Below are 27,169 nucleotides of genomic sequence, written 5' to 3'. Positions count from 1 at the left end.
AAAGGAAAGATACATGAAGATTGGTGCATATGTAGGTGGGTGGAGAGTGGGGTGGATGGGCTGTGCTTACTCACTAGTGAAGGGAAACTGCTCACAGCCACTACTTAGCATTACTTCACACACTTTCCAAAACCCAGCTCTGGCACTGGGCTAAACCCTGGCACCCTAGATATAGAGCCAGTCTCAGCTACTCAAGGCAAAAGCAAGCCACCACTGGCCCCCAACTGGTGCTCCCCTTCTCTACCCAACTCCTTCTTGCACATAAGTCTTCCACCCTTTTTCTCTGGCAGTGGAGGGGGAGAACTTCCAGGATTGCTCCTGGCATATGCAGCTCACTTAAAACAGCAGGCACCAATCATTTCCAAGATGGAACTAGCCTACAGTAATTGCTGTCGGAAACCTGGGCACACGGTACATGTTCAACCCCATCGCCCCTGACTCTAGCAGCTTAAAAAGAGAAAAAAGAACAGGCTGTTTGTTGCACCCAAAATCTACAGGAGGGATGAGGAACCTCTGGCACCTCCTTGCCTCTATTCTTCAGCTGTCCTCTGTTCAAGGGCATTTTCCAGACTATGACATGTCCTTGACTGCCTGGCTGTTCACAACTTTAGGAAAAACTTCTTTCTCAAAGCAGGCTTCTCAACTCATATTTAGTGTATTACTCTTGGAAACCGATAAGGTTCCCAAATACTTCACATTCCCCTCACATTCCCATCTATCTCTGAGAATTAACTAACTAAAATAGCTGGCTATTCTTCTTGCTTGAGGCACAGCCCTGCATGGGCGTCTATTAAACCACACCCAATGCGAAGAATAGAACTCTAATGTCCGGACTTGCACAGGCTTGCAGACTAAGTAGTTGTGGTTGCCATCAAGGCAAGTGACTTTTGTCTACTTTTCTCTTCTGGTAATGTGCTTAGCAGAGAGCAGCTGACCCAGTCTTTGATTTTAAAGGAGCGTTGCTGTTATAACATGCAGTCAGACACACTGGCAGACAACCGCTCCAAAAGAATTTAATGCAGTCTCTCCCAAATACTTTCTGAGCGATGCAGCTCATAGATATTTCCTTCGATAGGACACCCTAGGCAGCAGTGACCTTACAAATGTTTTTTGGAGCCACTCAAAACTCTGCAACCTTCTGAGTCTGAAGGCTCAGATATTGCTGGCCTACAGCTCCCCTCATTCCTGACCATTCACCATGCAGGCTGGGGCTGATAGATGCTGGAGTCCAACAACACATGGAAGGTCACAGGTTCCCCACCCCATACATTTGGCCTACAACTTTTTATTCTAACAACTGGCAAGACCCTCCCAGATTGAGGTGAGGCTGAACCAGAGTTGCTAATATAACAGATACATCAGAATCCAAGGAGAAGAGCTGATACAGCTATATCAGCGTTCTGTCTCTTTACTAAATAATGCAGGGATTCCCCCCACCCTGTCATATATTTCCTATGCTAGTTTCCATGTGGGAAAACCCCAGCTGTAATAATAAAGTTCCTTCTATTATAATGGCGTTGCAATTTTAAAAGGGGTGTAGCGCAGAGGTAGGGCACAATCTTAACACGCAAAAGTTTACGGGGCCAGGTTCAATCCCAGACACATCCAGATAGAGTTGTGAAAGATTCCTTTGTGAAGCACCATTGCCAGACAGACTATATGAGCAAGAAGGACCAACTGACTGATTGGCTGCTTATGTTTCTCAACGGCTCATCCAGCTTGAAGACCAGTGTAAGTGCACCAATGAGAGCATCAGATTCAGACCTTCTCGCTGAAGGCTGCAGATGAGAAACTTGTGGCCAGTTTTGCTGCTTCAGAACAGGTTTCTTCAGCCACTGGAGACAAAGTAATCCAGATTAATCTGATACATACCAAGAAATGCTGTAAATTCATTATTTTATAAAGGTGGGCTGTTGCCCGAGAGAGAGAGAGAGAGAGAGAGAGAGAGAGAGAGAGAGAGAGAGAGACAGACAGACAGACAGACAGACAGACAGACACTGACTACAATGTTCAGGTTCTATTCAGACACACAGAACCTAGTGCTTCCTGTTCAGCTTTGATTCCACAAAATTGAGCTTTTTGATTTACAATGTTTTGTGGCATAGATAGGTTTTTCTGAAGTTGTGCTCTTAAATACTTAGGCTTCCTGAAATACCATGGAGAAATTACAACAGCCAGTCATCTAGGTTATGACAGTATTCTCCCTTAATTAAGAAAATTACAGCCCTATCTGGCATGATTCTATGTCTTTTATTTCATAACGCAGCACCTGCAGAGAACATCACTGCTTTGAATATAGGTGTTCCGGTGGGGACTTTGCTTTCTGATCTATCTATATATATATACAGTGGACGCTCGGGTTGCGAACATGATCCATGCAGGAGGCACGTTCGCAACCCGCAACACCGTGCCTGTCCATGCACGGGTGACGATTCAGCACTTCTGCGCATGTGCAAAGCGCAATTTAGCGCTTCTGTGCATGCGCGAGCACCGAAACCCGGAAGTAACCCATTCCGGTACTTCCAGGTTTAGTGCGATACGCAACCCGAAAATGCACAACCTGAAGCATCTGTAACCCGAGGTATGACTCGTTCGTGTGTGTGTGTATTGTTTTAGCTATTTCTGTATATGCAGTTGTTCTGTTTATGTTTTTATTGTAGTGTAAATTGCTTCAGATTGCCTCATTGGAAGCAATTTATAAATGAAGTAAATAAAATAATAACAAAAAATAACAAACATTTAAAATCAACATATGGGAAATTATTGATGTTGGAAAACTGGACAGCTGGTTTTGTCCCTGTCCCCCATGGCTGGCAACTGATGTTCTCCTAAAACAGGGTGGTCCAACACATGGCCCAAGGGCCACATGCGGCCCTCGAGGCCTATTTGGGTGGCCCTCAGCAACACTTGATGCTTCCTCCAAACCTTCACACTTCCTTCCGATAGCCAGGTAAGTGAGGTGCTGGCTTTGGGGAAGGAGCTGTGAGGGCTCTGACAGGGTCAGAGTCCTCCCTCCTCCTTCCCAAAGCCTAGTCAGTGCTTTCTCAGCTTTGGGAAGGAGGTGAGAGGGCTCTGGGACACTGCCAGAGCATCCTTCCCAAAGTCCAGGGCCTCACTTACCTAGCATGGCAGTGTGAGGGCAGGGGGAGGCGTGAACTTTTGGCCTCAATCCCCTGCCCCATGTGACAAGGCAGTGTGTGGCCTGTGGGTTCAATGTCCAAGCACTTTTGCAGCCCACTTGGTATGAAAAGTTAGGCCTTCCTGTCCTAAAGGCAGGGGGGAAAATGATGCCAAATGAGGGCTGGTGTTGTCACCTTCCTTTGCTGCAGCAGTTGGGTGTTCCTTGCAGCAGCAGTAGAGCCAATCAGGTCATCTAATTAATCACTTATGAAGCATTTATTTGGCTAAAAAGGAGCCCCCAGCTTAAACCATCTACAGATATTTAAATACTAATATACCCATCACAAATGTTACATCTTAAATGAGGCACCCCCCTTATCCCTCACATGAGAGAGAATGCCTCTCCCAAGGCACATCTATGCACTACTTTAAAAGTGGGGATCTATCCAACAAAGTTATTCCATTATCATAATGACTTCTCCTTTGTGCAGGCACATCTCCTCTCCTCACCTCCCCGCCTCATCTGTTCTAAAGATACCCCACCCTTTGGAGCAAACTGGGGTAGGAATACAAAATACCATGACACAGGTGGAAATTCTTAAGCTAATGGTACAACTTCATTGGATATAGCCCAAAGGAAGTTATGTTTCTAATTTCAAACATGTTATTTTTAACCATATGCAAATTTAATCTATAGCAGGGGTGGGGAACCAGTGGCCCTTCAACTCCAAGGCCCATCAATCCCATTCAGCATGGCCAATAGTGACAGATGAAAGGAGCTGTAACCCAACACTATCTGGTTCTCCATCCTTGGTCTATAGATCAATCAACGAATCAACTCATATAATTAAATCAACTAAAATTTCTTTAATTGGAATGCAGTCCTGCAGAGTCTTCATGAGGAAGGGAAGCAAAGTCTCTCTCAAGTTAATGACATATCATGTGCAGGAGAGTTTAAATGTCCATAGTCTTCAATTCTGAGTTATATCATACTCAAAATGTATCAAGTTCAGCACAACAAATTCATTCTCAAATGCTTCAACAAACAAGCTTCCCAACACTTTTTGAGGTTTGCCTCACATTGCTGGTTTTTGAGCAGCAGTAATGAGTAATGGGTGATGCCCTCCATCAACAATGATGACACAAATCTGGAGATGAATCAGCAATGCATTAAAACAACAACAACCAACCCACCTGCAGCTGTGCGGGGTCTCAAAAACAGAGTGCCCTTCCTGACATCTTTGCCCGAAAGAAGGCAGCCGAGAAGTGGTCTTGCCACATGACAGGCAGTTCTAATATCTTTCCAGCACTGAAAGCCAGAACACACTTCAAATGTTTTCCATGAGAAAATTCCCAAAAGGATTCAATTTCCTGAAGCCATGAGTTCCAAAACGAGACTGCTGCCAGCATCATTGGCTATCGCTGCTTTCCTCATTGTTGAGGTCAAGCCCACCCAATGAAGGCACTTCTGCGTCTGCATGACCCTCCCTTGCAACAATCCTGCTATCACAGCAGAATGGCAGAACAAAGCATTAACACACGTACACACTGTCTCATATTACCAGGCTGCAATTGCAAAAGCCAGCAGAACGTGCACAAATTGATTCCTTGTGACCACATTAGCTTTCCAAGTCACTTTTTGAGATTCCCTTTTCAAATTTGGTTGTGGTGCTTAACTGTTTGAGAGAAGGAAAGTTTGCCTGCCTCTGAGAAATGTGTCTAACTGTAGAAGAATGAACAAAAGCAGCTAAATGTTCCCAAATTCCTCCACCCTACCCTGCTGTGCAGTGACTAAAGCCTATCCAACACAACCTGTTCTCATCCACTGTGCTTCCCACCATCACTAATATGGCATCCATAGCCCCACTTTGAGGAATCCTATTCCAGGGGACTAATCATATCAATTGGAATTGGCCTCCTAGAATTATTACATAGGCTTGCAACAAAATCTTGTATTTTTTTTCCTGAGCACAGGTAGGCCATGTACTGAAAGCGAAACATTTATACATAAAACAAATCAGATTGAGTAAACGTGAACCCCTTCTCAGACCTGCTGCTCTCTGCCATTTTTGCCTCCAGCTGAACACATGACACTATACTATGGGTAGGGGATTTGTGGCCTGCCAGATGTTGTTGGACTCATCAGCCCCAGCCAGAATCACCCATGCTCAGGGATGATGGGAGCTGTAATCCTCCCGCACAGATTCCCTACCTCTGCAGTGAACTATTTCAACTTGTGAACTGCCCTGAGATCTACAGGTACAGGGCAGTATACAAATGTAATTAACAACAACAACAACAACAACAACAACAACAACAACATATTTAGCAGTCTTCTAATTCCCAACACTTGCACTAAGATGACAGAACAGAAGGGGGAAGAGGGGAAGGAGAGGAATAGGGGTTAGAGGTAATAACACAGCTCAAATCAATTTTCCTTTAGTTGTGCTTAGTTATATCCACAAAGCTGAATTGCCACTCCTCCAACATGGAGGTTCAGAGGCAAGGTGTGAAACACAACCAACCCATCCTTCAAAGCCAGGCCATTAGCCCCAGGGGATGCTGTCTGCAGGATCACTCAGCAAAGTGGCAGAGGAAAAAGAAGCATTAAGATCAAAGCTCAGCTTCATTTGAGACCAGTGGTCAGGAAACGCATATTCACAAGAGACCTATCCCAGCAGAGAAACAATTGCCCTGTTACTCCCTTTATCTCCCGGCTTGCAGGATGTTGCTCCTACATGTGAACAATCTGCAGCTGTCATTAAGCAGGAATGGATAGGGACAACTGGCAGTAATTTGTACAATAGTGGTAGGCCCTATTCAACCACAGCAACTAAGGAAACGGCTGGAGATGCTTATTTATATACTGCTCAATTTATGTTGAGGTTAATCTATACAATCATGCATGTAGATTGCTTAGGATTTGCACACACAAAATCCCACCAAATGAGTATGATCCCAGGGACAAAAGAGTTTGCTTGTGTGCAGGAGAACAGTATCATGTGAGTTGAACCTGTGATTCCATTTATTTGAGGGCAACCAGAGTGGAAACTGAACTTTTAATCTTCCCCTTTCATTTCTTATCACCACTAACCTCAAGCTAGTCTCTTTGTGTTTCATCACTGCTCAGAGAAGACCACAGGACGAAAGGGAGAAACGTGGTAAGAGGAAGGAACATTTGGCAAACCCTCACCATAATCAACTCCCGCCCGGAAACCTATGTCCCCACTGTGGAAGGACATGGGGATCCAGAACCGGCCTCCACAATCACTTATGGACTCACTGTTAAAACCGTGTTTATGGAAGACTATCTTACTCGGCTACGAGTGATCGTCAAAGAAGAAGGTTTTTTCTAGCTGAGGAGAAAGGAACGTGTGATCTTCCAGACAATGCTGGACTACAATTCCCTTCACTCCTTGGCTATGTTTGCAGCAACTGATGGAAGCTGGGGTCCAGCAAAATCCAGAGGGCCGTAGATTCCCCACACATTCTCTAGCCAACGAGGCATTTACCAGCAATTCTCTCAGTGCCAGAGTACCTACCTCCATATTATGAGAGATCAACAGAGTTCCGGGAATCTTCCTGCTCTGCATGCAATGAACTATTAGAATGCAAGTTCCAGAACTCCTTCCTCCTCAGGAAGCCATTGGTTCCTTCATTGCCTGGGACACAGCCAAACTCTGGCCTTGTTTGTGTTGCTCCCTAGTCTTGATCAAGGAGTTCCTTCCTTGTTTCTGCTTTCCTGCATCCTTATTCCACCAGCTCCTGGCTGGCACTATTCTTCTGGACAGGCCGGTCTAGGAATCTGCCCCAGAAATCAACTGTCTCCTATCCCACCAATCCTACCAGGGCTTGTAACTTGGGCAACCTATGTGACCGGCTGCCTACAGCAGTGTTTACACCAAGGCAAGTGTTGGTGAGTGGGCTGTGTATGAGCAGGATACAAACATGGAATCTGTTTTGTGCAATACCAGAAGCAGGACTGACCCTAACATTGGGAAGAGGGAAGTTGTTGCCTCAGAAAGCAGGGGTTGGGACACAAGGAATGGTGTAGATGATAGGCAGCACTGGGTGTGCCACTTAGCCCACTGTGTGCCCCCTAAGGTAGAGAGCCCTGTTCTCAGACACAATGGATGATGCTATCCAATTTACATTGCTGAAGTAAAATTCAACTGCAAGTCCAGTTAGCTTCTCTATGTATCTTGTCCTATACTTGAGGTGGCAAAATATTTTGGGCTGGCCCTGACCATAAATCCACATTTAGATAACCGTGTCCGGTTGGGTGCACCACACCATCTCTGCGCAAAGCTACTTGTTTTGCCATGAGAGGCTGGGGAAGCTTAAAGCAGCAGCTGCTGCTTCGTATCCTGGGATACCTGCACACCAGCCCATAGCCCATAGCCCATAAGAGATTCTGTCTCAGTGAGAATAAAACAAATGAAATCAGCCTGCCAGCTGCAAGGCCAATGTTCTCTGGCCAAACCACAGGCATGCTGAGCAGCCTACACAAGCCACACAGACGCAGTTGTGCACAGTGGCCTTCTGTGAGGACATTGTCTCCCATGGGAGTAAGAGGTCAGCGAAGCTTTTATCTGACTGCACAGCACCCATCCCAACCAGCAGTTTAAGATCCTGGTGCTTTCTTCCTGGCTGTAAACACTGCCCTTGCCCACTGCAAAATGCAACAGAGTATTTCATATACGCAAGGATTGGTCACATTCTTTGGCTAATCAAAGATCTCTCAACCCTGCTCCAGTGAAATACAGTGAGAAAAATTGCTATGTCACCATTCAGAATTATAGATCCATGATTAGCTTTTTCATCAGAGATGGGGAACCCACAGCCTTCCAGATGTTGCTAGACTACAAGTTCCATGATCCCTGAACATTAGCAGTGCTGGAGGGAGCAATGGGAGTTAGAGTTCAACAACGGCTGGACACCTATAGATTTTTCACCCCACCCCTTTCTACACAAAGCAGAATGCATTTCCTCTATTTATTATTCTTATAACCCACTCTTCCTTTAGAAAACTCTGAACAGTTTATACAAGGCTGTCAGTGCACTCACTGATCCATATCCGCTTAATTTCAACAATGAATGGTTTACGTCAGGAGTAGCTAATTCATAATTCAGGAACCTAATCTGAACCCCTCCCCCCAAGCACATTTTTTCTGATCCTCTCAAGACCCCACTGAGTTTGGCAGTGGCAGCAATAAGGTGGAAAAAAGAGAGGAGACACAGCACTGGGGTGGGTGAAACCCAGCTTCCTGACACAGATGCAAATCACTCCTCCCTGGTCATTAAGACTGATCATTTGATCATTGGAAATGGAGTAATAATATTGCCCCTGCTCATCTGCCCCAAGCTATGTGCAAGTGAAAGTGGCCCCACCCATCATTGGCATGCGGCCCCCAGAGGATTGGCCAAGGGTAAGGGCAGCCCTTGGTCCAAAAATGTTGGCTGCCCTTGCTTTACCTGAAGTTGTTAATGATTGCCCATCCAGGCACGCAGACTTGGTTCACATCTTCTTCACTTTAGCAATTGTATAGCAATGAATGTGCCCACAACATTAACTAATCAGAGCATTTAGCATGGATCTTGTAATGCTTTACGTTGACCTTGTATAAGTACAGCATCAGAAGAACCCTCAGCACTTTAAAAGCCAACACTGACTTCCTACCATTGCTAATATCTGAGTCATCCCAACTTGCCTTTTCAAGGAACAAAGGTCCCAGTTTCATTTGGTGATCATCAAATCCAACCAAAAAGAAAAAAGAAAAAGGCCTCAGCTAAGCTGGTATCAATCCAAGACACCCTCTCAGTGGAACATTTGTTGCCCCATGTGGCTATGGAAAGAGTGAAATCAAATGCCAAAGATGACTGGTTATGGATGAATCAAGGAAGAGAAATGCTGGCTCTGAAGCACGTAATTCACCTCTGCCAGCCCAGGCAAGGACAAGAGCCGAACAGCACTTCCTGTGATGCATCTTCAAGCTGCAAGTAGCAAGAATTGCTAAATACTGTAAACAAGAGGCTTGCATCACAGCCATAGTGAAATGACATTACCAATCACTCATGCCTGATGAAAGTGCACCAGCGTGGCCAGGGATGCACCAATTACTACATGAGTGCCGACTTGAGACAGCTCTTCCATCCCATTAATCAGTGGGATATGGGCTGAGGCAGTCACAGGAACAGAGTTATCTGGGTAAAGGCCAAGTTCTTTGGCAGCAGGTTCCTCTCAGAAATGCAAGAAGGTAATGTTATAGAACTGCATGGAACTGCCTTGTCAAATTTCAGCCAAGGTTCATCATTTGGAAAATGCAGGGTGGTATTCAACTAAGATTTACTCAGTAAAGACCTACTAAAATTAATGGACCTAACTTAGTCGGGTTCATTTATTTCAGTGGGTCCAGGCTGAATAAAATTTAGTTGAATACCACTCCCAGACTTCAAAACCTCACAAATGTGTCAGTTTTCCACTTGAAGCCTTGAACAGATCCATACATAAATACACACACACAATGTATCCGTGTCCAAAGTGGAGAAGACCGTCCACCCAAAATAAATATTCGATAGGCTTGGGAACTAAGACCTGTGAAACAAAGACTCATATGGATTCACACTCTTTATGTAGGAACCTAACATTTTTCCAGAACAAGGAATTAGGTGAATTAGCCAAGATAAGAGAGAAGAGGAAGCAGTCAAACGTATTCTGCAGCAGCACATACCAAAGTCCAGCCACACTGCTATTGTCTTAAAACTTTCTCACACAATCCTTCTTGAAAAACGTCCAATCTTTTGGGGAAGCAGGTTTATTGTGCAAGACCTCCCAATCAACTATAATTGCATGACCTAAATTTGCCAGTATGCAATTCAATCCCACCCAAAACAGTAACAGTCCGGAAGCTCCTATAGAGAGGTACAATACTTTTGGCCAAAAGAAAACATACAGTAGGGTTAAACTAGATGAAATGTTGGAGATCTGATCACAAATCTCCTATGTCTTTACATATCTTTTAAAGATAGCCAGGGTGGGGGTGAGGATCTGGACCCTGCAGAAGGAGGTTAACGTTTTCACCCACATTACATTTTCTAAATGTAAACCAAGCCCCAACCAAGGCTACCATCTGTCCTGTTATGGAGAACACACCGTCATTCATGAACTGTCACTAACAGGAAAAATGACAGCGGTGGGGCAGGGAAAGTATAGAGTGTATAACAACTGCAGATTCTCAGTGAAAGAGTGCAACACTTTCTTTCTCCATCAGCCATCTATTTTCAATGATCTGGGGTGGGATGCACTGCATGCAGTAACATATTGTCTTCCTCCCTCCCAATTCTTTCAGGAATATTTCTCCTACTGGGCTATGTTGAGTTGTTTCCTCTTCTAGGACAACACAAAGGATGGTGGGCAATGCAAAACATCATTGTTAACTTATAAACATCTCTAGGAGCTGCCCTTCCTGAAGGACCCCCACCTGAATGCTCTGGGCAGTGGAATACAAAGACCCGGGAGTCCTAATTTTGCAAGGGCTTCCTTCCATTACTGGGGATCAGATGACCCCAGTCACCAAGACCAAAGTTAGAAGAACTTTAGAGCCAACAAAGATATTGCATGTGGATATATATTACACCCCAATATTATTTTTAATTAAAAAAAACAGCTTGATGAAGAATGATCAGGAAAGGAAAACCAACTTTGGCAGGGGGCAGCAACACAAGGATGCTTAATCCTTTCCCTGCTAGCTCATTTTTCCACCACTAGCACTTTTACCCACACACAGTTCTAAACACATGTTAGACCCACACCTTCTTCAAGAGACTAATGATTTTCCTGATGCAACTTGTTTAAGGGAATTCAAAATTCAAAATGTCACTTAGGAATAGCACCTGGTTAACATGCAGTACTCTCTCTTTTCTTCATTCACACAAAATACATAAGAGTTGAAAAGGAGACTTAATAAATACGCAAGAGGCAAAAAGAATCTTGACACTGTATCAGGGTAATTCACTCACAGGAGCAGTGGCGGGGGGGAGAGGCATTGTACTATAAAAGGGAAGCTGTACCTAAACTTTAACTACGCTTTCACCTCTTGGTGCATGGGGAACAAGCTAAGCATGTTAAGGGTTCATTAATCTATACTAACTAATTGTCTCAAAGAAAACAGGAGCCATTTCAATAGCACTCCAGGCCTTCACCATAAGCCAAACCAACAAAAGGCGTCAGGAGAGCTCAATGACGCCTCATCCTCGTGGGTGATCCACCAGAGGGTATAAAAGTTTAACTTTATCTAAAAATATCGTTCACTGTTTGTAAATAGACAGCCCATAAGAAACACCCTGTTTCACTCATCCCCAGCAAAGGTGTGGGCACAGGAAGAGTGACTCATCTGGGCACTAAGTAGGGATAGAACTGGTTTCGGCTCTAATCCCAACGTTCCTCCCCCAGAATTCATCACCCATCAATTCCCCCTCCCCGTTCCGTCACACGCCTGACACTCTCTGCCCTTAGACCCACAGCCAGAGACTGCAGTAGATTCAACAGCCACAGAACCTCCCCCATCACATCATGACAGCAGAAAATGCCACAGAACTTCCCATGCAGGAAAGAGAAAGCAAATCTACAGCTTGACTTTTTCCTGCTGAACTTGTCCTGTGGAAATCAGTGAAGCATGAGCACTTAACTGTGCTCTTCAGTTTTCACTGATTTCAAAAGGCAGATTTAAAGTTTCTGGGCAGCATCCAAGGTTTTTACCGCAAGGCCCCAGTTCTCTCCCTCTGGGCTCTTGCTTCCTCCACATTGTCCATCAGCTCACTGCTCTTTGGAAAGTATTCCAAAATTCCACAATGCGCTGTCTGTTGAATCCTTGTTAGCTAAATGCAGGCTCCTCACAGGTGTCAGCAACTTTTAGCAGGGTTTGATGCAACTCCCTGGCAAGGCTCCTAATGCAGGCCTGCAGCAGGGTTTCTCCTGGGTCAAGGAAAAGAAGGGAGGCTGACTTGGGACCCTGGATTGTTCTTAAGGAGGAAGGGGATGGTTAAATCACTGTGCCTAGATACAGTAAATACAGGACACTATGCAGTATGTGACTGGATTTAGCTGTAACAGTTTGCTTTATACTTATTTACACTTACAGTACACAGAAAAATGGCAAATGGAGGAGAAAAGAGAATGACTGAAAAGCAGGATTAAAAAAAAAAATAGCGAAAAGTGGCTGGAACAAGAGAATATAGGAACCATCCCACTGTCTGGAAAGGTCACTCCCAGGTTCACAATGAAAAGCTATTTTTAAATGTTGACAGCCAATGAAGGGAGCGTTGCCCAGAGAGATACAGTGAGAAATTAAAACTTTTCATGTAGTTGGGATTGGGTACAGGGGCACCCACCCCACCCAAACCCAAATGGAGGAAAGAAAGAAAAAAAAGAAAGGAAGGAAGGAAGGAAGGGGAAGAAGGAAAGATAGCCCAATGAGAACTCCATGCTCAATAGGCATGGAGTGCTGGGCAGGGGAAGGAGAGACCACCAGGCCAAGCGGGTGGAAAAGAGTGCCTGTAACACTCTTCATTTCCTGCAACACCCATTAAGAACTAAGGCAAACCCTCCCTCCAACAGTCACTGTGGGTTTTCCTGCTTTGTGCTTCTCCCTGCCTTTGCTCCTCTACTGACACAGGTATCTGGTTATAGCTCCAGTATGGATATTCATATCTCCCTGAAGGTTTTAGTCAAACAATTATTATTATTATTATTATTATTATTATTATTATTATAGCACCTGTATTTAAATATTTATTTGATGCCTTAATAAAAACCTATTTTATTTTTTGATGGAAGCATGTTCTGGGTAACAGTGAGGAGTGCCCTTGTACCACAGATTACAAGTCACAGGAAGTAACAGGTCCATTTTATTCTGCACTGGTCAGACTCCATCTGGAACACTGTGTCTATAGTCTTGGGTGCTGCACTTTAAGAATGGTATAAACAAATGGGAACAGGACCAGAGGACAGCAACAAGCATGGCCAGTGGTATGGAAAAGAAATCCTATGAAGGGACAGGGTACCTTTAGCCTGGAGGAGAGAAGACATGAAGGGAGGTAGACTCATAATAGTACTCTTCAAACATTTGAAGAATTGACACACAAAACAGGGCAAAGACTTGTACTCTGCTGCCCAGAGAACAGGATTTGTTCCAATCACCTTAAGTTACAAGCAGATTTTGGTTTGACATGAGAAGAAACTTATTGAAGGTTACAGGATCTTGACAGTTACCTAGAGGGTTGGTGAACTGTTCTTTACTGGAGGTCTTCAAGCCAAAGATGAACATCTGTTAAGGATGCTCCATCTCTGGATTTCCTGTGTTAAGCTTAGAGGGACTACAAGACCTCTTTCAACTCTGTGGTTCTATATGTGTTTTCGAATGACCTGTTTATTGAGTATTCACCCTGTTTACAAGGAGAATAGATAACATTGGCTGTGTAATGAACATTCATTCTGACTTATTTCTGGGGAGGAAAAATGACATTGTGTCAAAGGAAGAGTTATCTCACACTTTCCAGTGGACTTTACTGTTACTTTCCTTATCACAAAGACTCTGATCTTTTTGGGGAAGTAGGCTTGTTGTACAAGAGTTCCAAGTCAGCTTTAATCCAAATTTACTGGTATGTGGTTGAATCCCACCTAACATAATGACAGTTTAGAAGCATCGTACAAGGACCAGCTAATTAGTAAACTGCACAGCTTGATAAGGAAATGGAAGGGAAGTGATTGATTGTCACCTAATCAGTGCTCTGCCATACAGCTGGTTTCTCTAGAAATAAATAGGAAGAACTTATTGCTCCTAAGTCTGATTCAATTTGAAAGTTTGCACGTGTCCTAAAAGTGGAAAATGCGAGTCCATAACTGGATCACCTTTCAATGAAATTGCAAATAGGGTTGATGGCTCTCTCCGCTGTCACTGACAAAACATTCTGTGACTACCACCACCAAAGGGGTGGGGGCTTTTTGCTGCACATATATTTTGAGACCCAGGAAAGTGACACCTGTTGAGCTCCTTCTGGTTGGCAAGAAACTTGTCAGATTAAAGGGGGGGAAACAAGTTGACAACCATAGGTGATACAATGCTAAAAACAATTGGCCTCAATGTAACCAGAGAATAATTTTCAGTGTCCCAAAAGCAAGAGCGCTTTATTCTGCAATGGTTTCTGTTTCCTCCTAGTAACCACTAGTCCCTGCCTCTTTGTACTGAGAAACTGCTTTCTCTTTCTCTCTGGATTTCAGCAGATGCTTCTTGCAAGGTCACAGTACTTCAAAAATGAGGAATGCTGCTTTTTTCAAAGCTCCCTCCTACACAGTTATCTAAGTTTATCTGAGCCCTTTCCTCCATGGCACCTGGCTATCCTAGTCTGTGCAGAAATTTCTGTGCTTATCCGAGGACAGCTTCTGTTCCCTAGTCGAGGAAGTCTTGGTGAAGACTCTTCCAAAGAGTTCTTAGTCTTAAGCAGAAAACTGTGAGAAACCAACAGCTTGGATTGCAGACATTAATAATGAGGGGTGGGTCCTCCATGTCTGGCTTTCCTCTCACTCCAGAGGGAGCGGAACACGCAGACACACAAGCATATACAGCTCTCCCATCAACAAAGTAGGTCACTGGCTCAGAGGCAGGAACAGCAAGCCTGACCTTTGCCTAGCTAGGCTTGGGGCTGGAGGGGCACCTGCTTGCAGAGGAAAAGAAATGGTGCGTTCTCAGCCTTGGCCTGCACATGGAATTCCAGCACTTCCTTAGCTTGAGGACAAAGCTTTAGTTCTCTTTGTCAAAAGGCCATGTGTCTCACAGGTAACCAAGGAGCCCCAACTGTGAGGCAGTTTCACAAGAGTGACAAGCGGTGAAAAGAATCGAGCCAAGCCATGGGTACTGGAGAAAGGCCAAAGCTCAATGGTAGAGTATCTGTTTTGCATGCAGGCGATCCCCTATTTGATCCCAAGCATTTCCACGTAAAGCAGAGAGAGACTCAGTGCTTGAAACCCTGGAGAATTATGGCCAGTCAGTGTAGACTTAGATGGTCAAATGGTCTGACTAAGGCGGTTTCCTATGTTCCCATGAACCTAAGTTATTCAGGTGCTACCCAAAGAAAAGAAAAAAAGTGCTTAATTCCCACTTCGATCCCACAGCAGGCAGGAAGTAGCACAATAAAGACTAAACTTTTATTGGTTTTATTGTGATTATTTGTATGGTTTTAAATAGATTTTATATACGTATATAGCTTTACTTCTAACAATGTTTAATTGTTTTTTCTATGTTTTTAACAGTTCTCATTTTTATATGTAAGCCTCCTTGAGTCCCATCAGGGAGAAAGGTGGGGTATAAATATAACAACAACAACCAGAATAATAATCTAAATGATAACAACTATTATTACTACTACTTTCACCTGCCCTTCACCAAAAAGATACAGGGCAGGTCACAGCAATGCAAAATACAATTTTAAAAAACAAAACAGTTTTAAACAGATATGTGATACCAGTCAAATTATTTGCCTTTTGAGTGGAGGGTTTTTCCTGCAGAAACAGCCAGTATGGGGGACCTAATTCTGAGCAGGACTTGGGAGCGGGCTCTTCACCCTCTGCCACACCCTGGAGTCACAGATCACATCTGGAGCCCCACAAGCACAATTTGCACAGAGAAAAATATCCCATTAGAGAGAAAGCTAAAACCCTGCCCCACCCACAGCCCACTGCAGGGTCCCCATCAGAATACCACACTAGACATTTCTACAAGAAAAATCCTGCACTCAGTGTAAAACCAAGTGATTAATGCCATGTGTAGTTTGGCCCCAAGACAGAAATGTCAATTCTAGAATACAGAAAAAAGCCAGTTTAAAAATGTGTTCCAGAGAAGGAAAATTCTACTAAATTTTTCTTATCCTGCTCCCCAGAAGTGTAAAGTTTGACTATTTAAAATAAAATAGAAAACAAAATGCAAACAGAAAATATGTTATTTCTAACAGCAGCAAAGGATCTAACTAACAGAGGTATTATTTCCCAGTTCACTCTGCTATGAGCCTCTTGGAAGAGGGAAAATCCTACCACACAGAGAGAAAGCTGGCTCTCTGCTGCTCCAAGCTGTGATATGAACAGGAATATAAAGCAATCCAGCTAGCTAGCTAACACCCTTTCCCTCCTGTCAGTAGGCCAGGGCAGATTCAGGCTAATACTTTGGCAAAGAGCCTAGAGATTTACAGTTGACACAAAACAGCAGAAAGGAAGCACTTCATTGAGACAACACAACCTCTTGGAATCTATATCGATACAAACTTGCAGGGCTGGGCTCTCCCAGGGGAACACACAACACAATAGGGTCTTATGGTACTGTGGAAGCATGTTACACAAGTCATCCTGCACAGCTTCTTCTGAGCATCATCCTTGCCCTCACATTCTAGGGTTACTGGCTCCTCCCAAGACAAGCTGCAAGGAACTTTCCAGAAAAGATCAAACTGATTTAAATCACATTTCCTATTCTGTAATCCATGTACTCTCCCTCCGTACAAATATGCACACTGTTTGGTTGCTACTATATCAATTAAAACATCTCAATGTGCAAATAAACAGGCACTTTATACCAAAAGCAAAATCCAAAACCTTTCATCCTACAGCCGTCACTACAAAACTATTCCTGCTAGGAGAGAAAGGAGCTTCAGTTAGATGAATAGGTTTTTGTTTAGCTCTCTGCAAGGACACAAGGCAAGATCATGCACTTGAAGACTACCTGTTTGCAATGTTCTGCACACTTATATGGGAGTAAGACCCATATATTTCTGAAATGTAGTTATAGGATCAAGAGATAAAAAGTGCACAGCACTTTCACTAGAAAGTGTTGGTAGTTAATGGGCAGAACACTGTCCATGCAACAGAACTTCATCTGGAGGGCCTCAGGTTCCCTGGCACTGGTTTACAGAGTCTAAGATCATTCTGCTTTTCCCTCTAAGGAAATTATGCTAATGGCAAATGTGAACTCATACTGGAGTGACTGTTCCTCACAGTTCAACACAAGACGACAGCTGCACTGCACCAGCAAGGAAGGTCACAGAGCAAAAGTGATTTTGTCAGACTTTGGTCATCAATCCCCCTAAACAGATGTGGTGGAGTGCTTAACTCTACAGGCAAGAAGATGGACGTGGGGCGAAAGATGGGAGAAGGGAAATAGTATCCTAAAACTGGTATGAAAGAGGTGGGGTGAGGCGGTTGCCTAGGACGGTGGATCTGCCTGCACACCCACACAAATGCCTGCCTGCCGCACACCTCTTTTTAGTCCCTTGCTCACCGCAGACTGTGTGTGTGTGTGTGTGTGTGTGTGTGTGTACAGCAGTGTGCATGCATCGGCATGCAGCATTTTCGGTTTTGTCTAGGGCTGTCAAATGTCCTGGGCCAGCCCTGTGGCCAGATCCAACAACCTTATCATCCTAATCTTGCAAATGTGGTGAAGATAGAAGAATGTGTATAGAAGCCCAGGACATTTTGCTGCTGGAGGTGAATGACAAGATAACGCACATACAAACCCCAGTTCCATGTACAGCAGCTACCTGGGCTGATCTTCCAACAATCTTAACATTCAACACTTTGCAAACACAAAAATTACAGACAGCCACTGCTTGCAGGTCTCCTTTCACAAGCATGCATAAAAGGTCGCTGATTCTGAATGCTGATTTCTCATATCACACTGGAATATCAAACCTTTTAAAAAACAAGATATCAGAGTCAAATGCTATCATAACACCATAATGAGTCACTTAAAGCCATCACAGCATCTAATTCCCAGTAAAACACATCTGTATGTCTAAGTAGGGGTTAATCTTGCCAATCCATGATGTGGCAGATCAGAGCAATCTGTCTCTGGACTGCCAAATCCTTAGGGAATTCGAAATGTAACAGTTTTGTGAGACTGATACCTCAAGCTAATGATGGAAGAAGAACCTCCATGATCCATAAAAATGGCCTGTTCTTTAAACCAGTCATCCCAGCACAGGTGCTGCAAACCTCAACTACAGCCACTCAACTGGAAAATTGTTCATGAATGGAAGGTGAGATCAAGTGGCTGTGCATATACATTTTGCAGAATAAGCAGCCTTGCCATTTTAAGCGTTCTCCACAGATGAACAAACCAGTTTTCCAATGAAAGAGATAAAGCAGCAGTGCAAGCATCACCCACAACAGAAACATAATATTGCTAAAGCTACAAACAAATTGTGGTTATGAAGGATGTTTCACAGGCTATTTCAAAAGCCTGCCAGACTTGACCCAGGAAAACTAGCTTTGAATCTTCACTGTACTATGAACTCATAGACCCTCTCTTCAATCTCGGTTCCCAAATGCAAAAGTACCAACAATTCTGCTCAACCTCTCAGCAAGGAGATAATTGTTTAAAATGATAAACTACTTTGTCCAATTATATTTTGATCCATTGTACATTTACAGAAGTAAGTCCCATTAATCAAATGGGACTTTATTCATTAAATTCAAATGATTCAATACCACCCTTCCATCATACCAAAATTCTAGGCAGTATTTGCAGCATAAAAAACACAATTAAACAGCAGATAAAATTTAAAAGAGACTACAACTTGCACAATTAAGTCAATAAAATCTATTAAAACATCTGAGTATTTATTTATTTTTAATTAGGGAGTGCTTTGCATTTAAACAGTAGCCTGGTAGCCAGAGGTGAGGTAAGAAGGTACTGGATGCAGGAATATGCATGGAATTGCTTGCAGATGGGTGTGCAAAGTGCTCTGTCTCTCCCTCCTGTGTACCTAGCACAAAAGTGTAGTGGGTTACTGCAGGAGGGACAGCACTATCTCCATCCCCTTTCCCAGTCTGCAGCACGGTAGTAATTTTTTTTTAAAAAAGGTTTTGCAGACTAGCAACTTTTGTGGGTTTATTTACAAGTCTGGCTGCCAAAATGATAGCAGTGTTGGTGCCAGGTGATCCTCTTTGAAGAGTGCATTCCATAACTAGGTTGTCACTGCCAAGAAAGCCCTCTCCTTATACATAGTATTTGCACCTCTGATGGAAGAGGAACATGGAAAAAGTAATCAGCAGATCTTAAAGAATGGGAAGTTGAAAAGGGAATAAATGCTGGCTTATTCCCAAGTAAATGCGTATAGGTCTGCAATTTAGATAGCAAATAACCTTACCTGTTTCTGACATTGGTAATCTTCAAGAAGATCTACCACCACATCACCTCAAACCTTGTAATGGGTCAAAAATATATAGAGAGAGAAAATCTGACTTTCCAAGCCAATCCAGTGCCAACAAAACAGGGAGTTCCCTCCATCTCCCCCATATTTCTTTTAACTGACAAGTGTACATATGAAAAGAAAGAAAAAATATTTCTGCATTTTTTGAAAGGACAGAAAACTTTCACATCTTTTCCTGTAAAAAGCTCCCAAAGCCAGGAAAAACCTCAGTACTTCCTCTGTTATTTGAAAGCTCCACACAGCAAAACAATATATCTTTCCTACCACCACAGTATTGAGAGTTGCAGTTGCTTGCATTTGTCTGCTCTTCAAATTCATAACTGCAACCTAGTATCCAGGCTCACAGATACCCCCTCAGCAGGCTGAAGAATCTGACAACTCAATAAAAGTCCTGTCCCTTTTGACCCCTCAACCAGGCTGTTGCGGCATTATTCAAAACTCCTGATCCAACATTTTCCCTTTGTTTCTCTATTAGGAAAAGAACCATTGTCATTCTCTCCTAAATATAATAAAAGGTCACAGGACACCATTACTCCATTTCCTGGTTTTGCTGTGAAACTGCTTCAAAACAGTGCGGGTGGGGGGGGGGGGAATCCGCTGTTTAGACACTTTGACTCTCCTCCAACCCAAACCTTTTGAGTTTGCACAGATGTTAGAGCAAAGAGTGTTGGCTTCGCCTTCACTCAGAAAGCTGTCACCTGCCTCCATTTAATCCAGAGTGATAAATCTTCCTCAGAGGACACCAGCATTAGTATTTCAGAAAGGATTCTAGGGAATCTGAAAATCCCCACTTTAAACATTTGTTCAGTAGACCATATGGCAATCTTGAACCACAAGAATAATAACATATATGGCATCCTAAAATGCTATAGCACTAGGGTTCAATATCAGGGTAGACTTGGGATACATTTTCCATTTTGGCAACCCCAGTAAGAAGAATTAGCAAAATATTCCTTTGACAACAACACTGTGGTGGTCAGTGACTTCTTATTAATTTGGGGCTAGATGCACAAGCAAAATTCCAAGTTCCCAACTATACTGGAAGGACAGAAGGCATTCCTGGAGAAATCAGTCAACTTTTTCCACCACCAACCTGCACTGACAGCAGAGCTCACTACTAACTTTGGGAGAGGGGTGCATGGTGCGCATGCGAACTGTCAGGGCTCAAACACCACAAGCACATACAAATTCCCAAATTAACAAGGCATATGTGTCAAAAGACTCATAGCAAAACATTTTCCTTTATAACACCCTATTTGGCTGCCTGAACTGGTAATACTTCAAAACTGAGCAATTACAATTAAGCTAATATAATAACTTATGAAGAAGGATCAGTCCAGCATCCTGTTTCTCACAGTGCCCAAAAAGAAGCCCACACAACACGACGGCAGTAGCCTTTTCTGGCCATTATTCTCCAGCAAGTGATATTTAAAGTCACAGGGTTTCCAGTCCTGGAGATATTAAACAGCCATAATGACAAGTGGCCATTGCTACTCTTATCTTCCATTTATTTGTCGAATCCCCTCAGAAAGCATCCAGGCGGGTAGCCTTCACCACATCTTGTGACAGTAAATCCCATCGTTTATGCGCTGTGCAAATTAGAACTTCCTTTCGGTACTATCATTAACAAGTACTGTTATTATGTATAAAACACCAGTTACGCACCCTATTACACAGATTATTTAAGAGCAGCAAGGCAAACCAGCTTATAAAGGCATCCCAAGTATTTGCCAAGCAGCCACCAGCATTTTATCTGGGCATGTTTACGAACCCTGAAAATCGCTATCACTCTCTTTCTCTCTTTGAATCCCGGGCTTGCAGAAAAGGCACTCTGCACACGCTCAGGCGCCCTCCATTACTTACTTCCCATGGCTCCTTAACACTCACGAGAGATTCCGGTTGTGAGGAAGGGTTCAGCCTAAGCCCTACCAAACAAACCAGACCCACACAGAGAAGAAAACGCCTCTCTGTTTCCTGAGTGTCTAGTCCTCACGGCCTCTCCCCACGGGGGGGGGGGGTCCCTTGGGACCGGGAGGGGTGCCGGCCCCAATCTTTCCTCAGGCAGGTCAGGTCCTCTCATCCTCCCGAAGCCTCGGTGTCCCAGAGGGGAGATAGGGAGGCAGGCAGCGGCGCCCAAAGCGGCTCTCCAAGGGGGCAATAACCCGGAGGGCGCCTCGCCAACCAGCTCCGAGCCAAGGCAGGCGATACCTCCAAGGGGCCCCCAGGCAGACAGCCCCCCACGTCTCCCACTCACCGGCTCCCATGGCGGCAGCGGAGGCACCCGCGCTCCCCACCGGCCAACTGCACTCCGGGCTCCTCGGCTCGCTCGCAACTTTGCAAGCAGCCACCAGACGCGCTCTCCGGAGCGGGCACATTTGGCCAAGCCCCCATTGGCTAGCGCCTGCGTCGCTCCGGCCTCAAGCCCCGCCCTCGCCTCGCCTTATATGGACTCCCGCTTACTCTGCTTCTCTCTCCCTCCTCCCACCCCGCGGTACACGTGGGCGCCGCTGGCCCTGCTTCGCTGCCGAGCTGGAGGCTCGGCTCATTCTGGCGCTCTGCTGCGCTCCTTGTTGCAGCGCCGCGGCAACCCACGTCTCTCCCGGGGATGGTGAATAAGGATGAGGGAACAGAAAGGCGAGCAGGAGGATGTCTGAGCCCGATCATCACGCAGCCGCGCGCTCGGGCTTCCTTCACACAGTCCACTTTCAACACGTGCACAGTGCAGTTTCTCTGCATCATGGAATGGGAGTACTGGTGCTACAAGAGTCTTCAGTAAAACACTCGAAGGCTCAAGGTTATGATGAACATTTTTCATCCATGAGATGGCAAATAAAGCATTTTTTAAAACCCTCAGGCTATATTCCAGTCTTGTTTTAAAAAACAACAACTAGGCTTTTCAACCACTGTCATGATAACTCATGGGGGAAAAAACATGAACCCTACAGATAATTATGATGAATGAATGAATCGATTTATTACGCTCACAGACCAGAAATACGGACGTAAACAGCAACCGAGAACATGCAAATCTATATAGGTTAAATTTGCACTCTGTTAAGTTAAGCACAATAAATAATACGGATATAAAACAATTAAAATATATACATTATGATGGCTCCCTAGAACATCTTGCTCAGAATGCACTCAAGCAATGTCTGCACTTCCAGGAAGAAATTTTTCGTTTGTTGCCAAAGCTGAAATTATCTGAGCAACGCTTCCACTGACACCACCTGGAATCTTGTTCCACACACCCACGAGCAAAACGCCCTGCAGGCTCACCCACTGCACACTCATCCTCAGGTGCTGTAGTGGCACTATGCCCACCGACAGGCACCAGCCAGTTAGGCTCACGTGACCCACCCTGGGATGTGTAGCTGTGAGATAGGCTCTGCTAGGCTTAGCAAATACCTTTCCATGCTCCCTCTTGTTCCCATGGGAGACTCCATCAGGCAGGATAGAGGGCTCGGGCAAGGCAGAGAGGCCCATTTCACCCAGTGCTCAAGTCAGCAAATGGGAAAACCAATTAGAAGCAAATGGCAGCAAGCTGTTGCAATAACACACAGTTATTGTTTAAAGTAGTGGTTCCCAATTAGGGGTCCGCAGAACACACCCAGGGGGTCCGCAGCACCATCCCCTGACAGGGACTCACTTATCTTGTTAACTGCACCATGAAAGCTTTCCACAGATGATCCAGCCTCTGCTGACAACCAGCAACTACTTGCTGGCAGGGGGGAAACTTAGTGAAAGAATTGCTGGATGGCAAGTGAACTGAGATTGGACACAAACCTTTGACACAGTTTCTTAAGGCTCTTGTGACTGGAAGGGAGAGGGGGGAAAGAGTGCAAACGGCTCACGTGCTTATTTTAAAAAATGTAAGGGGTTCCTTCCCCTTGCTCTCTACTTTTTAACTTCCAATTGCTTTCAACAGCTATCAAGTTTTGAGGACCCTCCCACTGCTTGTAGGTGGGGTTTTCAGTGAATCTTGCCTTATGAATTTGGGATTCATGACTCATCTTGGAAGTCCAACACAGGAATTAACTTAGCAAATTGCCACTATGATTAGCACAACAGCTCACCCTCTGATGATTTCGTTTAGTGCTAGGGCTGGGCGATACTTTTTTTTCAACAGCGCGATATATCAGCCGCTAAATACCAGTTTTCTTGTTTTTTTTGTGGGAAGCTATGTGGCTACATTTGGGGGTGGAAGGAAACAGATGTAAGGCAGAATCCTAATAAATTAAAAAGTTGGTTGTTCCTATTGGGTAATCAGCAAGAATAAAAACCTCACTCCAAATATGTACGGTACTGCATTAAACTAATTAATCTCTTTAAGCCAGGGATGAAACTTGGGCACAGGAGGACTAAATAAATAACTAATAATAATAATAATAATAATAATAATAATAATAATAACTTCTCCTACTACTACTATTACCAACATTACAAAATTCCAGCTGTTTTCTACTCAGTCTTCACCAATACTTTATCAAGCCCTGACCAAGCCTTCACCTATGTCTTGAAGGTGCAAGATGCCTTAGTTAGCAGAATCATATGCTGCAAAGTTTTGCATCTCATATTACAAGTAAGGAATAGCATGTTTGAATGCTATTGAAATCCCCAGAGTGGCTGGGGAAACCCAGCCAAATGGGCGGGGTATAAATGATAAATTATTGTTATTATGATACTCTCATATAAAAAGCCTTCTGCATACAGAACACTTGCAAGTTAGGGACACAATTGCTTTTCTTTTATTCAGTTGTAGTGGAGCAATGGAGACAAGTTTTTCCTACTGTCTGGGGATAGGCAATTTGTGATAATATCACAAATTTTATGGCCTGTTTTTTAGAGTATACTAAAATCCTTTGCTTATTAGGGGCTACCTCACATTTTCTTCAAAAAAATGCTTTGCACAGGTAACTTACCATAGAGTTATCTAAATTTTCAAAAGTAGGGAGTCTGTGGCTTGGCTTTTGAAAAATAGGGTGTCCTCAGTAATTAGCTAATTGGGAACCATTGGTTTAGAGCAATGGTGTGAGATGTCACTGTCTAATGCAAAACACATGACTAGCTAGCAGGGTTCTCTGGAGCCATGGGCTAGTCTCAAATATTGTTTTGCAAAAGCATGACTCACAAAGGCTGGCCTGCTGAGGCCACTCCAGCACCAGGAGAGGTCTATTACCCTTCCTGACCTGACTAAATTTGAGGAAGAAAAGTGGGTTACACTTTAGAAACTATTTGGGGGTGTTGCTTGTTTGTGTGGCATGAGTTTTCTTAGGCAGCAGCATATGTCGTCAGACTCCTCTTTTATCAGGCAAATTAGATTTTCACCTATGGGGGGGGGGGACCAACCCAAAATAAACTATGAGATATTCTGTGGTTTCGGACTTCTTGCTTCTACAGCCTAAGTGCAGATGTGATTTCTAGAGCAGTTTTGGTTTCTTTTCATTAAGCTGGGAGGTGGCCTGCTAATTTGTCACTATCCAAACAGTGAAGTGTGAATTAGATGTGTGACTGAGACTTGAAGTGGCTGTGGTGGTGGTGATTTGTTTGATTTCTCACCTGCCCTTCACCATAAGGACCCAGCGTGAGTCACCACCATTTCAAAATACAACACTAAAATCAATTAAAACAAATTACAGTCAACTTGACTAGTGCCAGTACTGCAACCTCCTAGTTTTGGTGCCACTCTGGGTCCCAGGGTTCCAACTCCCAATAGAACGTAAAGCAGCGCTTTTTGTACAAAAATGAAGGGGGAGTCAAGTCCTTAGTATGTCATATTGCATATCTGGGGAGCTGCATTTGTGGGTCCCTAGTTGTGGATCTCTGCTGTCTTCAAGAACTTGTAGGGCCACCAGGGGACTATTTTGAAGCCTCTGCCTTTGATCTCCTTAGTAGTAGAATTGTTTGGCTTTGGTTTGGGAGGCCCAAACAGGATTTTGTTTAATTATACAGGGCGGCTTATTATGACCATGCTTCAAAAACAAAAGCTAAACATTGCTGGCCAGAAGGTAGGACACTTATCTTTTCAAGCTTTCAAATTTCAGAGGTCTTCCTGTTTTGCCACTCATTGGCACTAATCACCCACAATATATGGAATAGTCTTGAATTTTGGCCCCCCCTTTTAAAAAATGTATTTTTATTAAAGATTTCCTGGTTTACAAAAGTATGTGCAATGTCTCTTTTTTCAAGTTACATTTTCTACAGATCAGTTTCATTTGTTGAGACATTGGTGTTAATTTTGGCCTCTTTTGAGCCCTCAGTACCATCCAACCTTCTGAGCAAAGAAGTGAATTCAAGTCTTCTGTGTGAGTTACTGCAGCAGCAGTCAGCAGGTGGCAATGTGTAACTATGAAATATCAGCCAGTAAGGTAGCTGACAGCTGCAACAGCAACAAAATCTTTCATGGATTAGATCAGTGGCATGATGAATATATGTGTGTGCAGACACAAATGTATGCACACCCAGGTATAGAGAAAATTCGAAACTGCAAAGCAACATAGCCATGAAATGAAAGAGGCAGAATCTGTGCTAACTCTATGTGTACTCCAAGGATTTCACTGCCATTTTGCCTCACATCCTGTTTGTGTTTTCTGAATTTTTCCCTCCCCATTTTATCCGCACAATAACCTGTAAGGTAGGCTAGGCTGAAAGGCAGTGACTGGTTCAAGGTCACTCAGGGAGCTTTGTAGCTGAGCAGGGATTTGAACCCTGGTCTCCCAGATTCCAGGCAGACACTTGAATCATACCACCACACTGGTCCTCACCTATTTCCCACGTCAATTCAGAAACCTAAGATGACTATAAATTATATAACTGATGTTTCAAGTTTCCCTCCCATTTTCCTTCAACTTTTATATTATGAGAGCAACTTTCTATTATGAGAACTCTGAATATAGACAAAGGAATCTGGAGCAACAGGTACTTTGTGTGGTGATGACAGTTCAGAGAGACGAGAGCAGCTGTCAGAAATGATTTTACAATCTGATCACAGCTGAAACATACCATGGGCTTTTCTGCACATTCACAATTAGTTTTACCAGTTCAAAAAAGCACTTTGTTACACATTTCCACTCAAGGTTACAGACTGCTTGATACCTGGGAAAATGTAATACAGTGGTACCTCGGGTTAAGTACTTAATTCGTTCCGGAGGTCTGTTCTTAACCTGAAACTGTTCTTAACCTGAAACACCACTTTAGCTAATGGGGCCTCCTGCTGCCGCCGCGCCGCTAGAGCAGAATTTCTGTTCTCATCCCGAAGCAAAGTTCTTAACCTGAGGTAATATTTCTGGGTTAGCGGAGTCTGTAACCTGAAGCGTATGTAACCCGAGGTACCACTGTACAGTACTTCGTATGTTCCCTACTAATACTGAGCTCAGGTGGTTGAGTGCCAAGAGGACAGCAGCCAAAATGGAGACCCTGTGAAACAGCATGCTCGGGTGTGCAGAAGTACAAAACAGAAATATGTTATTATTATTTGCATTTATCTCTCACCTTTTCCTCTATGAAGCTCAAGGTAGTGTACATGGTTCTTCCCGTCCTCATTCAAGCCTCACAACAACCCTATGAGGTAGGTTAGGCTCAGAGGCAGTGTCTGGCCCAAGGTCACCCAGCAAGCTTCATGCCTGAGTTGGGATTCGAACCCTGCTCTCCCAGATCCTAGTCGGACACTCTAACCACTATGCCATGCTATTTTTGTACTGTTGTCATTTTCTCTTCTGTTTAGTTTCAGTTGAATGAATTTGTCCTGTTCTATGCAACGCTGCTTAGTTTAAACTGCTGAATTAGGTTATAGATTATT

The 27,169-nt window shown here is 43.9% G+C and overlaps 1 protein-coding gene across 1 annotated transcript in view; it reads right to left on the bottom strand.

Annotated features, from left to right (window-relative positions):
• DENND2C (DENN domain containing 2C) overlaps nucleotides 1-21,730 on the bottom strand; it is a 56,864-nt gene extending 35,134 nt beyond the window's left edge. Inside the window, exon 1 of the mRNA XM_081009815.1 lies at nucleotides 21,626-21,730. The gene's annotated coding sequence lies outside the window, so the exon portion shown is untranslated. The remainder of the gene's footprint in view (nucleotides 1-21,625) is intronic.
• Between the last annotated feature and the right edge of the window lie 5,439 nt (nucleotides 21,731-27,169).

The sequence above is a fragment of the Podarcis pityusensis genome (assembly GCF_964106645.2).
Source record: "Podarcis pityusensis genome assembly, chromosome: 6".
Taxonomy (NCBI): domain Eukaryota; kingdom Metazoa; phylum Chordata; class Lepidosauria; order Squamata; family Lacertidae; genus Podarcis; species Podarcis pityusensis.
Note: the sequence above shows the minus strand (reverse complement) of the source record. Positions and strands in the feature narration are given on the sequence as shown.